Source organism: Charadrius vociferus, unplaced genomic scaffold, assembly GCF_000708025.1.
Source record: "Charadrius vociferus isolate BGI_N301 unplaced genomic scaffold, ASM70802v2 scaffold82, whole genome shotgun sequence".
Classification (NCBI taxonomy): Eukaryota; Metazoa; Chordata; class Aves; order Charadriiformes; family Charadriidae; genus Charadrius; species Charadrius vociferus.
Window position 1 is genome coordinate 3,032,545 of NW_009647401.1, and position 12,932 is coordinate 3,045,476.

A 12,932-nucleotide genomic window follows, 5' to 3' on the forward strand; every position below is an offset into this window, starting at 1 on the left:
TTACTATTCTTCGAGCCATAATGTCTGCAAGCAAAAAATGTTGGTCAAATGCATCATTCATAGACTACATGCCAATATAAAACCTGAACAGAGGAATAAAATGGATTTATAGTTATAAATAAATATGTAAAGCAAGTTTCAACACAGATTACCAACCTGTAAATAACAGAATTTACTATCTGAAAAGACCTTTCCGTGCAGGCATAACAAGTAACTCCTGATATCAATTCCAGGTGTGAGGCTTAACAGGTTTGTGATCTGAACTAATTCCTACTTTCCTAAACCTGATACTGCTTACATTTTATCTATCTATATTTTTTTCCAAACTATTAGTGTGTTCTTATATCCCTGATTAATTGGTAATTTAAAGGCCAACTATATCAAATTAACTGGAAACCATCTGGCCAAAAATAACACCCGGTGTTCTGTTATTCCTTTGATGATTCCAGGATGCAAACGTTTTCCCAATGGGTCCATAAAACTTTTTGCAAATCAGTTTCTCTGCAATCTTATCACCTAATTTATCATTCTGACCACAGAAGTTATATCTATTAATCAAGACTTAGATTCCTTCCACAGTAGTAGCAAAGCGTCCATGCATATTCAGTCGCCCCAAATATTCTGAGCACAAACCTTCCCTTTGACCACAGTGTTCTTAGCACAAATTAAACTCAGTTTACAATGTATTCATGATCTCTAGATAAAAAAAAAAAATCTAGGTGTGACGTAGGCCTAGTTTGGTTTTGAAACAATAGCCTTATCAAGTGTAGTTTCATAAAGAAACACACAGCTCATATCAAGTATTTATATGGCAGGACTATAAAGACATACGCACATATCATGCAGCAAGTGGTGTGTCAGTAAGAAATAGCCTACTGGTCCCCTGAGATGCATAAATTATGAAGCTATGGGAGAAGAAAAAGCCAATATAACAGGACTAGCACTGAACATACATGGGGAGGCAAGCATGGGAGCTTTAACTTTCATGGTATAACGTGATACTCAGAAATGTTTTCACAGTGAAAAGGGGAGGAAAGAAGTTACTGAGGGTGTTTGTTTAGGTGAAATGGATGGAATGAAAGGAGGTGTAATAAAGCCAAGGCAAAATGAGATATGACGTAGGTTTTGAGAGGCTCAAAGAGGAATTTGGCACTCATCTGCAATTGGCATTCAGTAGAATATAGATGTCTTTTTTTTTTTTCTTAATGGTCTCTTTTTTATTACACTGAAAGTATCCTCACCTTGTCTAGGGTTTCTGGATAAGTTACATACATACATCTGGGTTTCTGCATATGTTCTCTTTTTTGCCCCAGAAATGTTGTCCACATAAAAAGAGGGCTTTAGCCTCTTGTCTGGAATTTCCAGATGTCCAGCAGCCCTGATGAAGGAGTAGCTTTGGCCAGGCTCCAGACATCTGGAAATCCCAAATGGACCAACACTGCACATGCATAAATGAATAGTACAAAAGATTTGGAGTTTAATGTGTACTGGATGCACTGAACTCCCTGCAAATGTTGTCTGGCACATGCATGTTCATTTATGCTGAAGAATTACAAAGAGATATGAAAGCACTACTCTGCATTAATGAAGTATGGTAGAGATTTTACAGAGGTAATCCTCAGAGTATATAAGCATTTCGGGGAATATGTGGTCCTCTACTGAGCAAGAAAAAGCATAAATAAATGTTTGTCAGTGCTGTAATTCACTGTAATACTCCTAGTTAGAATGAATGGGATTTCTAAAGCATGGGTGAGGAATGGGGACCAGTATCCTCCTTTTATTGAAGTCAGAGGACTAGCTGCAGCCCAAGGGACTCGTTGGTACTCCTACTAAAGTACAAAGAAAAGATAATTTTTCCTCTAAGTGCTGGACTGGTTTTCAGTGATGAAGAAGGAAGATAGGTGAGCTGAGTAAGACTGTACATTTGCTCACAATTTCCCTGAGCATCTGTATTCACCAATACCATCAATATATCACACAGAAACTGCAGCATTTTCAATCACAAAGGAAAACATTTGAAAAGTGTTGACTTGTTTGGTTGGGGAAAAGAATGGGGTGGATGGGGAAGGTGAGATCATGAATAGGGCAACCATCTATCCACAGCTGGCATCTGCAAACCAGGAAGATTTGACACCAAGAAGAGGAATGGTGGAGAATCAAATGGTAAGGCCCACCCCCCGGGAACAGATAAAATGAGCAGAGAGCAGGTTATTTGCAGGCAGCAGAAGGAAGCTGTGGGAAAGACAAGAAATCACTCAGTGGACCAGACAGAAACAACACTCAGCCAAGCAGGGGAGTGCATGTTCTCAAGGCTCCGAAATGTTCTTGGCAGGCCTGGAACAAGCCACCTGTTTCATTTTTTCTTTCTCTCTTTCTCTCTCTCTCCATTTTCTTTTTTTTTTTTTTATTTCTTTCCTGTCTAATGTTGTTGGGTTTAATCAGCATAGGGACCTATTCACACTGCTTATTTTCAGTATACAACTTGCAGAACACATCATTCCTGGGCGGTTCCTTGCAGAAACAGCTACACATATATATGTATATTTTTATTGTAGCCTAGTTTTGTTTTTTTTTAAATACCAACTTGCTAACCTAGGAATAGACATAGAGGAAACCTGGAACTTATATTTCAGAGTGTTGTTTACCTCTCAGGGAAGCTAACTGGACTTTTCTCTTAAGATTGTTTCAGGTCAGGGGCAGTCAGGACTCGGTGCAGAGGTAAATACAGGCAGATTTCTTGTGTGCCATTAGATGATTAGCAATGCAATTGCAATTTTGTTCCTTGGCTCCTTGTAGAAATGTTCAGTGAAGCATGATACAGAAATTCAGGGAAGTTTTTAGAAGATTCAATCTCAGATGTGAGAATTGCAAAGGACAGTAAACTCAAAATCTAATGACAACAAAACCCATACTAAGAAAGAATATTACTTGATCTTGAACGCAACCTCCTTTGGCTTCCTCCAGAGACTTATTTCATATGCATATTTTTCCAGACCAGTTCACAAAGAGATAATGGCTTTCCACTTCTCACGCTTTTCATTTAATAAAGATGTTTGGGGTCCCCAAAATGCCTTCCAAGCAGAAAGAAGAATTTATAGAAAAACAATGTGTTTGAGATTGTGCCTCACATCAGGAAAAGGCAGAACTGCTATATAAACAGTGGGGTGACCTTGACAAACAGGTGCCCCTGATTTCAAAGCCAGTTTTACCTGGTTTGTGGTTTTAGGACATTTCTCTGAATCCTTTCATTTCCTCTGGCCTCAGTTGTGGAGTATAAATTGTTGCGAGAACTTGGGAACTCCAGCCTGTGAAGTGTCCATTTTATCTTCTGTTATGTGTTGTTTATGTTCTTGCCCAGCACACAGGCTCTGGACAACAAAATGTTCATTGCCTTGCCAAGAAGACATGGCAGAACAAGAGGGAAAAATGTGGAGGGGCCAGGCCCAGCAAGCCCCATGGCGTAGGAGGCTGGAAACCAGCTGCCTTGAGTGACACAGCCCCCCACCACTGCCCGAATGGTCCCAGGAGGCCCAGCAGCCCCAGGGGCAGCTCAAGAAATGGGAGATGGTCATGGTTCGCTCAGCGGTGCTGCAAGGACCAAACAGGGTAGTGTCAAGCCAGGGAGGGGGTCTGTGCCCTCCTGCCGTGGGGACAGCTGCCCCCAGGCCCCTTCCCACCTGTAGCGCAGGTACAGTCCCAACCTGTGCGCACAGACCCAGGAGGAGTCCAACGGCCAGAAACCGACCTGCCTGCTGGCCGGTCTGCTGCTCGCTGGGGATGTTTTAATTTGAAGGGAGATATGTACCCATTTGTATCTGCAGTACATCCAGTCCCTGTGTGTAGTTAAGAGCACGCTCAAGCTTTGCTTTAAACAGTGCAATAAATTAGCACAGCTGTTTGATTCAAAACAATCTGTTTACTTGCCCACATGTGACTGTGTAAAGATTACAGGAAATAAAAACATCTAAAAGTAGAAAGAGTGTCAAGGAAGAAAACAATTCAGATGTGCCATGTGAGCCAGTGCTGACCATTTCCATCACCTCTGAACCACACAGGGCTGTTCCCTCTTCCGTCTTCCCACCCTCACTGCTCAGCTGCTGTCAAAAGGGAGAGCTTGGCACTGAAATCAGCGTGTCTCCTTTTCCTTCCTTTGGTGAGAGCAGCAGAAACAGCCCTGGAGCCTGCCAGTCTGTGCCTGCCACACTGTGCCTCCCCACCACCAAAGGCATCCTGTGTGAAGGTGAAGGGCTCGTGTCACCCTGCAGGCATCTGCCATGCTTTGGGCTCTCATGGGAAGGCTAGCTGAAGAGTCCTGTGATCATAGGACAGATTTACCACGACAGCTCTTCAAGAAACCAAGTAGTTATGAATTCTCAGCAAATCTATACCCTTGCATCATTTTGAGTTGCAGGCAAAAGTGGTGCTAGCATGTGCTGGTCTCCTCTCTGGTTACAGGCACACCTCCTGGGAGACATTCATAAAGAGTCAGCGCATCCACCACCTTTCTGAAAAATAACAAACACCCAGGTAGTACCTTTCTTTTCTTTCCTTTTATTTTGATCACATCTGGTCTTCCCCAGCTCATTAGCACTAGAGTCCTGGTGTGCCCTATATGAATACTTGTGGTAAGGATAGTCTGGGAAATCCTTGCAAAGAGAAGCTTGCACCATTATCACTGTAACAGTAACAAAAACTAGGACACATTCCTTGATCCATTGTTGCAGGGAGAGAGAGATGAAGATGTTAAAAGGGTGATGTTTTAGACATTGATTTCAGGGATGTATGATCTACACTGGAATAGTATCTCTCTTTCTACCAGCTGTAGAGGACCTTCAAAAGTAAAGTAAAATGTAGGCCTTTAATCTAACAGAAATCTAGATGAGTAACACATTGTTGCTTAAATTTCCCTCTTTCCCCTTGACTACCATTGAACTACACTTGAATTTGATTTCTAAATTGTCTTTTTGTTTTTCATTTTGTCTTCACCAATTTCTCCTCAAACTGCATTCTTCTGTTCTCTACTTTTATGGTTTATTTAGTTGTTCAGTTGTTTTCAGGAGTTGCCTTAGTACCCTGCTCCACACATGCCGGTTGTAACCTTGGAGGCAAGGAAAATATTTTAGTGCTTTTGAACTGTCATAATCATTGTGAATATCAGTCTAGTGCTTTTGTTATTGTAGTAACTAATTTTCTACTAAATATCTAAGATGCAGGTGGCACTATTTAGAGACCATACACTTGCATTGCATAAAACTTCTAATAATACTGCTATGATATTACTGTGATGTGGACCATATAAGATGGAGACTATCTGATTTACAGATGAGTAAAACGCAGTATGAGGTACACATGTGCAAGCTGAGGAGTTAAGTGACGTCATCACTCCTATGAGAGAACATTCTAATAATCTAGAAACAGCCCCAATACTACATTATAATTATGCATAACTTGAGCTTTGCTTCCATAGGGCTGTTCACATGCTTACAGTAAGCAATGTGCACAAGAGTATTCAGGCTGAGGACCACAGTGGTGGGTGTGTTAAGAGGGCATCCTAATAATTAACGCAGGAGAAAGACAAGTTCAGCAAACAAGAGCAGTGTTTTTTAACCACAGGATGCAAGTGGCTTAGATTGCACAGAGGACAAACTGAACCTCAGGTAATTTTCATTCAATTAAACAGTGCAAGGAAAGTAGCAGAGCCATGTAAATACACGACACTATCAACTATGCTAAACCAGGCAAAGCACAGGGACAGCACACACTGTGCTTTGAATATCAGAGCCCGCCTAAAGGAAAACACAGGTCAGTCCTCATTAACACCGAAGAAAAAACCAGGGTCAGTGGCAATCAGAGTAAGGGCAAGAGGTGGATAAGGATAACCTTTTCTCTGTCTGAGACAGAGGTCCTCCCCCACTGACATCTGAAAGAGATGAATCTACACGGCAGGAGGGAGCAGCAGCGGCAAAGCTCCGGCAGTGGTATCAGGGGACAATTTCAGCAGCTGACCCAATTTGCATTCAAAGCAAAAGCATCTGAGTTCCTTCATGCAGACACTGCACTGCCAGAAAGAGCAGCACATGGCTCCCTAAGAATTCCTCTTCTGTTTTTGCACATCTAGGGCAGAGAGTGTTAGCCCTTACCTGTACGTAGAAGAGGATCACACAGCTCATGAAGAAAGGGGCGAAGGTGCCAACAGAGCACAGGGTAGTGAAAAAACACTTCATGCACAAATTTTCTCTCACTGTTAAAAATACATTATTCTAGTTCTGAGATAATATTACAAAAGGACGAGAAAACATCAACATTTCTTAAGGTAACAGTATTTTAAGTGAACTTCACCAAAGTGAAGTTCAGGACTCCAGAGAGTCCTGAAGTATTTTACAAATACTGATGAATTCAAGTCTTGCATTGTAGTTCTATCAAGTCGGTACTATTTTTATTTTATGTATGAGAGAACAAAGGTAGAGGGACTTCGGGAGAGTTACTTTTTGCCATTCTCAGGGCTGCCTTTGAGATTTTCAGTGGATCTTGAAAGTTTTTGCTATAAACACAAATGCACTGTCAGTCACTGAATTCTGGCACTTGAAACTTATTTTTAATACAGCAGGTAACTAAGTCAACAAAGGCATATGGAGGACTATTTTTGTTGAAAAGAACATTTTAGAATGGATGTAATTTGCATGTGGTTCTATATAAAAGAAGATGAAATTTGTTTCAGAAAGGGAATTTTAGAAGATAAAATATGTTGCTACTTGTGTTTCCATAAGAGGTAATCCCTCTCTCAGACTCTTTAAAACCCAGATAGAAGACAAGGGTCTGATGGAAACACACAAATCAGTCTGGAGAAAATGAAGACATTATAAAGTAATGCTGGTCAGCATGTCAGACAGCGACCTGAGCACACTTTTTGCTCAAAGACTGAATCCCTAACTCTTGTGAACTGTGCACTTAATGACTTGGGACTCTGCACATAAAGAAGTGTGGAAGTCTGTTTGGAAGCACATGGTGCTCTTTTTGTTCTTATTTAAAAGAATTAGAGAGTCTATCTTGTCAGGAAAGAATCCAAACAGTACAGCAATCATGCCTTAAAAGCTTCAGATGCTAATCTTGTTTTCATTAACAGTACGTCAGTGATATGGGGATTCAACCAAAATTACTGTGATAATTTCATGTTAATGGGTATTTAAGTAAAAGGTAAGACATTAATCAAAGATTAGAGAAATGTATGCTAAATTATTGTGATATATGTATAACTGAAAAGAAGTGTTGAAAGGGAAAAAGATTTCTTCCTTGGAAGAACAGAAATTAAAACCTAGAACAAGACAGATTCAAGGTAAAATACATCTTAAGATGCTCTGAATGACTGCTTTTATTTTCTTTCTCTGTATATTTCTTCTCCCTGTGGGAAATGAGCAATTTGTCTGGAACAAGTATTTGGAATCAGTAATTTGATGCTATAAATGGAGTATCCAAGAGGAAGTTAGTCAGTCAGGGTAGCTTTGGTAGCTGCTAGGGTAAGAATTATCGTCTGGGTTAGAAGAACTAGTTATAAGTCCTCTTTGATAAGGCCTCAGGCTTGCAAATGTAGCTGTGATGGACAGTAACATTGAAACCTGACTGAAAGTTCTGTTCATATATAAGTTTTTTTTAGGAGCCATGTATAAAGAAATCAGCTGATGCAACGCAAAAGGGTAATTTTGGACATATTCTGTAGTGCCTTCAGCTGTTTCTGTGCTAGGAGAGGCCTGACTTAAATTATTCCTCTGTGGATTCAAGTCCTTTTGCTAGAAGGGAGATGAGTGGCAGCCACAGCCCCGTGTCCCACTGATCCCTGAGGAGGAGCACGGGCTACTGAGGGCTGTAAAAAAAAGAACCCAAAGCAAAACAGAACAGCTTGAAACTTGTTCTCTCCTGTGTAAGACAAAGATCGCCTTTGGATGACAGAGCTGTAAAAATAGTTTCAACCTACTTCTGCCTTTCTTAGCTCTCTGGTCTTATGACACAGCCTATTTGGGCCCAGAGTTAGGTTGTTCTGGAAAGGAGAAGCTCTTGTCTGAAAGCTCCCCGTATGCCAAGATATGCTGGGCCTCAAGGGGAGGGACAGGCCGGTCGGACATGTAGCAAGAGCCCTTGTTGTGCAGGCAGCCTGCGCCCCCCAGCACCAGCGCTTGGAGCCACCTCCCTTTGCCAAATGGATGTTTTCCACGAAGACCCATGACCCATCTCTAGTTGTCTGTCAGATCTCCTTCCCAAGAAACTCGTTACCTGAGTAGAAACCCTGTGGAAAGCACCAAGTCACCTGCGTGTTCATGTGTGGTGACTAGCTGACTCTGAAGCTACCTTAGCAAGTCCATGGCAGGTGGAAAATTGAGGCCTTGCTTCCATCTTTGGGAAATATATTTAAAATACAAGATTCAGTGTCACTGCTGAGCACATGGGGCATTTTTCAATGCTTTCTAAATTCCATTGCTAAATTCATGAATCCACTTCAGGCAAATTAATGGTTGCTATTTTGTTTACCAGGCTTGAAAGGACTGAGAGCCTGCAGTGACACACTGGATTATGTGGATCTCATTAGCATTTCATTAGTCCTCTACTTCTTCTCATTAAAATCTCAACCTCATGTAATTTCTCTGCCTCTCTCCGCAGATAAGTAAGAAGGCTCAGATGCAGAGAGTTAATGGAGTCAGGCTTTTTCCCTGTTTCTGAGGTATGCTTGCTACAGGCACTTGCTGAGCCCTGTCAAGCTGATATTTTTAATAATACACTATGTTCTTATTAGTCCTCATGCCTGTGAATCACATTGAGCTGAAAGAAATTTCCCGCAGTTGTAGGCTCCATGCACAGCTTGGTATAACTTCCCTAGCAACGGGGATCTAATGTGACATGGCTTTGTGCAAAACGTATGCCTCAAAAATCTTCCCTGACCTTTTGAAACTTCTTTGTCTCTTGGGGTGACGACTCTCGGGCTGTGCTGGCTCTCGAGGGTCCCGTCCTGCTCATGCATGTCAAGGGGAGGTTTGCCCTCTGATTCAGCTGGCAGGGAGGTCAGGTGCTGCTTACCAGAGGGCAACAGCTTCTGGAGCTGTCCTGATTTCTGGAAGGATATGAGAATCCCCCATTCTCCTGATGTCCTCCACATCCCACAAGCAAGATATTAAAATGTGAAACATCAGACTATTCAGAGAGGCAGTACAATTAATCTGCTGGCTATTGTAAAGGGAGCAATAACTACAGCCCCCCTTAAAAAAAGACACTTCAATAAAGAGAAGATGAACTTTACCCCAGAAAGAGAGGAGGCATCATGAGGAAAGCAGTCTTCTTGTCTTCTATGTGATGCTGTCTTAATAGCTGGAAGTTCCAGGTAAAATTTGTAAAAACAAGAGTATTTTAGTTTTCTTTTGCAGCAATGCACAACATCTGCTAAGACTGGATTTGTGGGGAAAAAAATTAAAACAACTTTACTGGGCCTGGTTAGGATAGAGATAATTTTCTTCATAGCAGCTCTTATGGTGCTGTGCTTTAGATTTATAACTAAAACAGTACTGATAACACACCAATGTTCTAGCTTTTGCTGAACAGCATTTGCACAGCATCAGGGCCCTCTCTGTTTCTCACTCTGCTCCCCCGGTGAATAGACTGGGGGGGTGTGCAATAGTCTGGGAGGGGACACAACCGGGCAGATGACCCAAACTGACCAAAGAGATGAACTAACCAAAGGGCTATTCCATACCATATAACGTCATGCTCGTCAATAAAAGGGAAAAGAGGAGGTTTTAAGGGTGTTAGCCATCTTTTGCTCGGGAGCTGGCTGGGCATTGATCTACCCACAGGAGGTGGTGAGCGAATGCCTTTGCATTGCTTGTTTTGTTTTCTTCCCTTTTCTTCCACTTATCCTTCACTTATTAAACAGGGGGTGGGGTGTATTTATCTTGACCCCCAAGTTTTCTTGCTTTTATTCTTCCTTTCCTCTTCCCCTGTCCCACTGCAGGAGGGGAAAGTGAGAAAGTAGCTGGGTGGTGCTTAGCAGCCCACTGGGGTTAACCCACAACGAGGACTTATAAATGCTTCACAGATTTTCTTCTTTTGGTAAATATTTCTTATTGCTTATGAGCCTGCCTGCCATCTTTGCTGATTTTTCTGTAAGAAAGGATACTGGGCTATTTTCTAAGCATTGTAATAAATTGCAGTCTGGTTGGGACTGAACGGTAGGTTTCATGGAGAAAGATGGCTTCAGATTTGTTCTTTGGTTAAGAACATATAGATCATTATCTAACATATTCCATACCAGGAATAATTTATGGAGTTAGAAGAACATAACTTTGTGTTAAACCTCTCAGATTTATACGCTTTTTAGCCTTTAAGGAGCCAGTTACAAATGACCAGTGAATACTTGATTACAGGCTATTTTTCTTACCTCTTATTTTGGTGACCGCATGCTTGCAACCTGGGTCATTAAAATATGAGCTCTCTGGAATAGAAACTGTTTATATCTAGTGAGGATAGATTTTGGTACAAAAAGATCCTGATCTTTAATAGGGCTTTAAAGTGTTTCCACAATAACATTAACAAAAACAGTATACCTCCCATGGTTATGATTGTAAATAATCATAAAAAATAGTTATTTACATTACTCAGTAGGGAGTTATATCATAAATGTGTACACGTTTAAAAGGCAGGAAATTGCAAGAGAATAATGACTTAACATCGAACGATTAAACATCTATCTGCACTTATGTTTGTTTTCTTTGGTCTGCTACAAATGAGTTGGAAATAAACGTGAAATATGCAAAGATCAGAATCAGTTCAAGCTGTTATCATTTAGAAAATGGTAAACATGATTTCTCTAAGTTTCTGGTGGTTGTTCCATCAATCTTTAGAAGAAGGTCATCTTCCCCAGAGTAATATTTTAATTCATAGACTGCCACTGATTTCATATTTCTGTATAAATAAAAGGCTTTGCACTTAAAGGCAGAGATGAAAATACTCACGTGACAGTATCTGATAAAGGAGTATGAAAAGCCATAAATGTTACAAAATTCTGTTGCTGATTGTGGCAACTGAAGGGTAGTTGGAATTTTTTATATAAATATTTTTATGTACCTATGTGTACACATGTATATATGAAATGTGAGCCTTTTGTGGACTTCTAATTGTACAAAAGCATTCCTGTGATGTCGAATACAACAGTGTGGACACTGATAAACTGACGTTTTCTGGAGACAACCATACTGCCATTTCTTTTGTTAAAAAATATTTTGTCATATTAATGCCAGGTGATTTTTAATTCCATAACATTTACATTAATAACCATTATGACTCTATTTATTTGTTGGATAAGACATTCAAATCCCTTCTTGTACAAGATGGTAGTCCCTTACACGGAGTTCTCTCATCTGCTGCAATCAAACTACTTCCCTGCCTAGTCCCAAACCCACTGAAGTAATTGAAAAGAATTCTTTTAACTTCAGCTGGATTCAAAACAAGCCTTGAGAAAGTAATCATCTGCAAATGCTTCATCATCTGACCCACAAAATTTGTTTAGTATTCAGCTTAATGGAGTATTTAATTAAAATGCACCATTAAGGTGCAAAATAAGGAATATTTATTGTTAACTGGCTGGATTTCATCTGAAAAAATGCAAAATCAAGATTTGAAAAGTATTGTCTCTTCCGGTTGATGACTAACCTTAAACATCATTTTCTTCCTTGATTTATGCCAAAAATGCAGTAAGCCTCATCCGACAGTCCAGAAATACTCATCGACATAAATCTTTTAATGTGGTGTAATTTTCATGACAGTCCTTAACAAAGTATTATGGTGCTTTGACTAAAGATCCTGCGTGATAGCAAAAAGAAAGAAATATGATGTTTGAACACCTTCCATTTAGTTTTGCAAGGTTTATAAATTAGTTTTACTGTCTACAGCAAGCTCAAGTGCTAACGCAGGGAGATCCCTTTGGTTTCAGCAGTGCAATAGAGACGTAACAGACATACCCACACGAACTGGCCCAGGACCACCCATCCCTACCAGTACATCTGAGGTGCCCTGCTACCACCCACTCCAAAGAAAAACAGAAGCAAGTTGAATCAAGGAGATCCTAGGCAGAACTGGTTTTTTCTCCCCAGCAGTGTAGGTAGCTGAGCTGGCGACAACGGCTCTATTGCTCCTCCCCAATTTGCTCTGTGTCGGGGCACATCAGGATGTAGGTCCCAATGCCCCGTGCTCCTAAAAGCACCTTAGGTAGGCCAGGAGAAATGTATAGGGTCACTGTCTGCTTTCTGCTACCCACAAGTCTTTGATAAATTAAATATTCAGTGTAGATATCCTTCTTCTTGGCTTAAAATGTGGGAAATTCTGGGTCAAATTAAATCCTGACTGTCTTATTAACTTAAGCAGTCTTAATGAAGGCAGTGGACAAGGTCTAAAAGGAGACAGTCCATTGTCCACGGTTTCTGAAGCCTGAAAACTGACAGGACTTGCCTTGCTTATTCACTAGAGTTGCTTTATCTTGAAGTGGGGTGGCTTTAGCAGTGCTGAGATTCAAAAGTCTGAAGTGTCGTTCATTCACACGTGTGCGTGCGCACTCACTTGGAGTCTCTCAGGATCAGAGCTATAGATAGAAAGATGCAGTGACCCTGAAGGTCTTTGTATCTAAATCCCAGACACCTAGTTCCCTGAATTCTTGTTACCAAGAGAGGCTCCCAAATGAAAAGAGAATCAAAGCAGCCATTCTGCAGGGATTAGCAGAGGAGGAAAGGGACATTCCTCTCAGTCTCAGCATCAATGTATTGGATGCTTCTAGCTGGGGGAGAGGTCCTGTGGAAATAGTTTATCATGTGGGACTGAACCATCCCAGGCTGCAGACTCCCCGGGTCACGGCTGAATACCATAGGTACAATGCCAATATATAAAAGAGGCTCTGGGCTGGA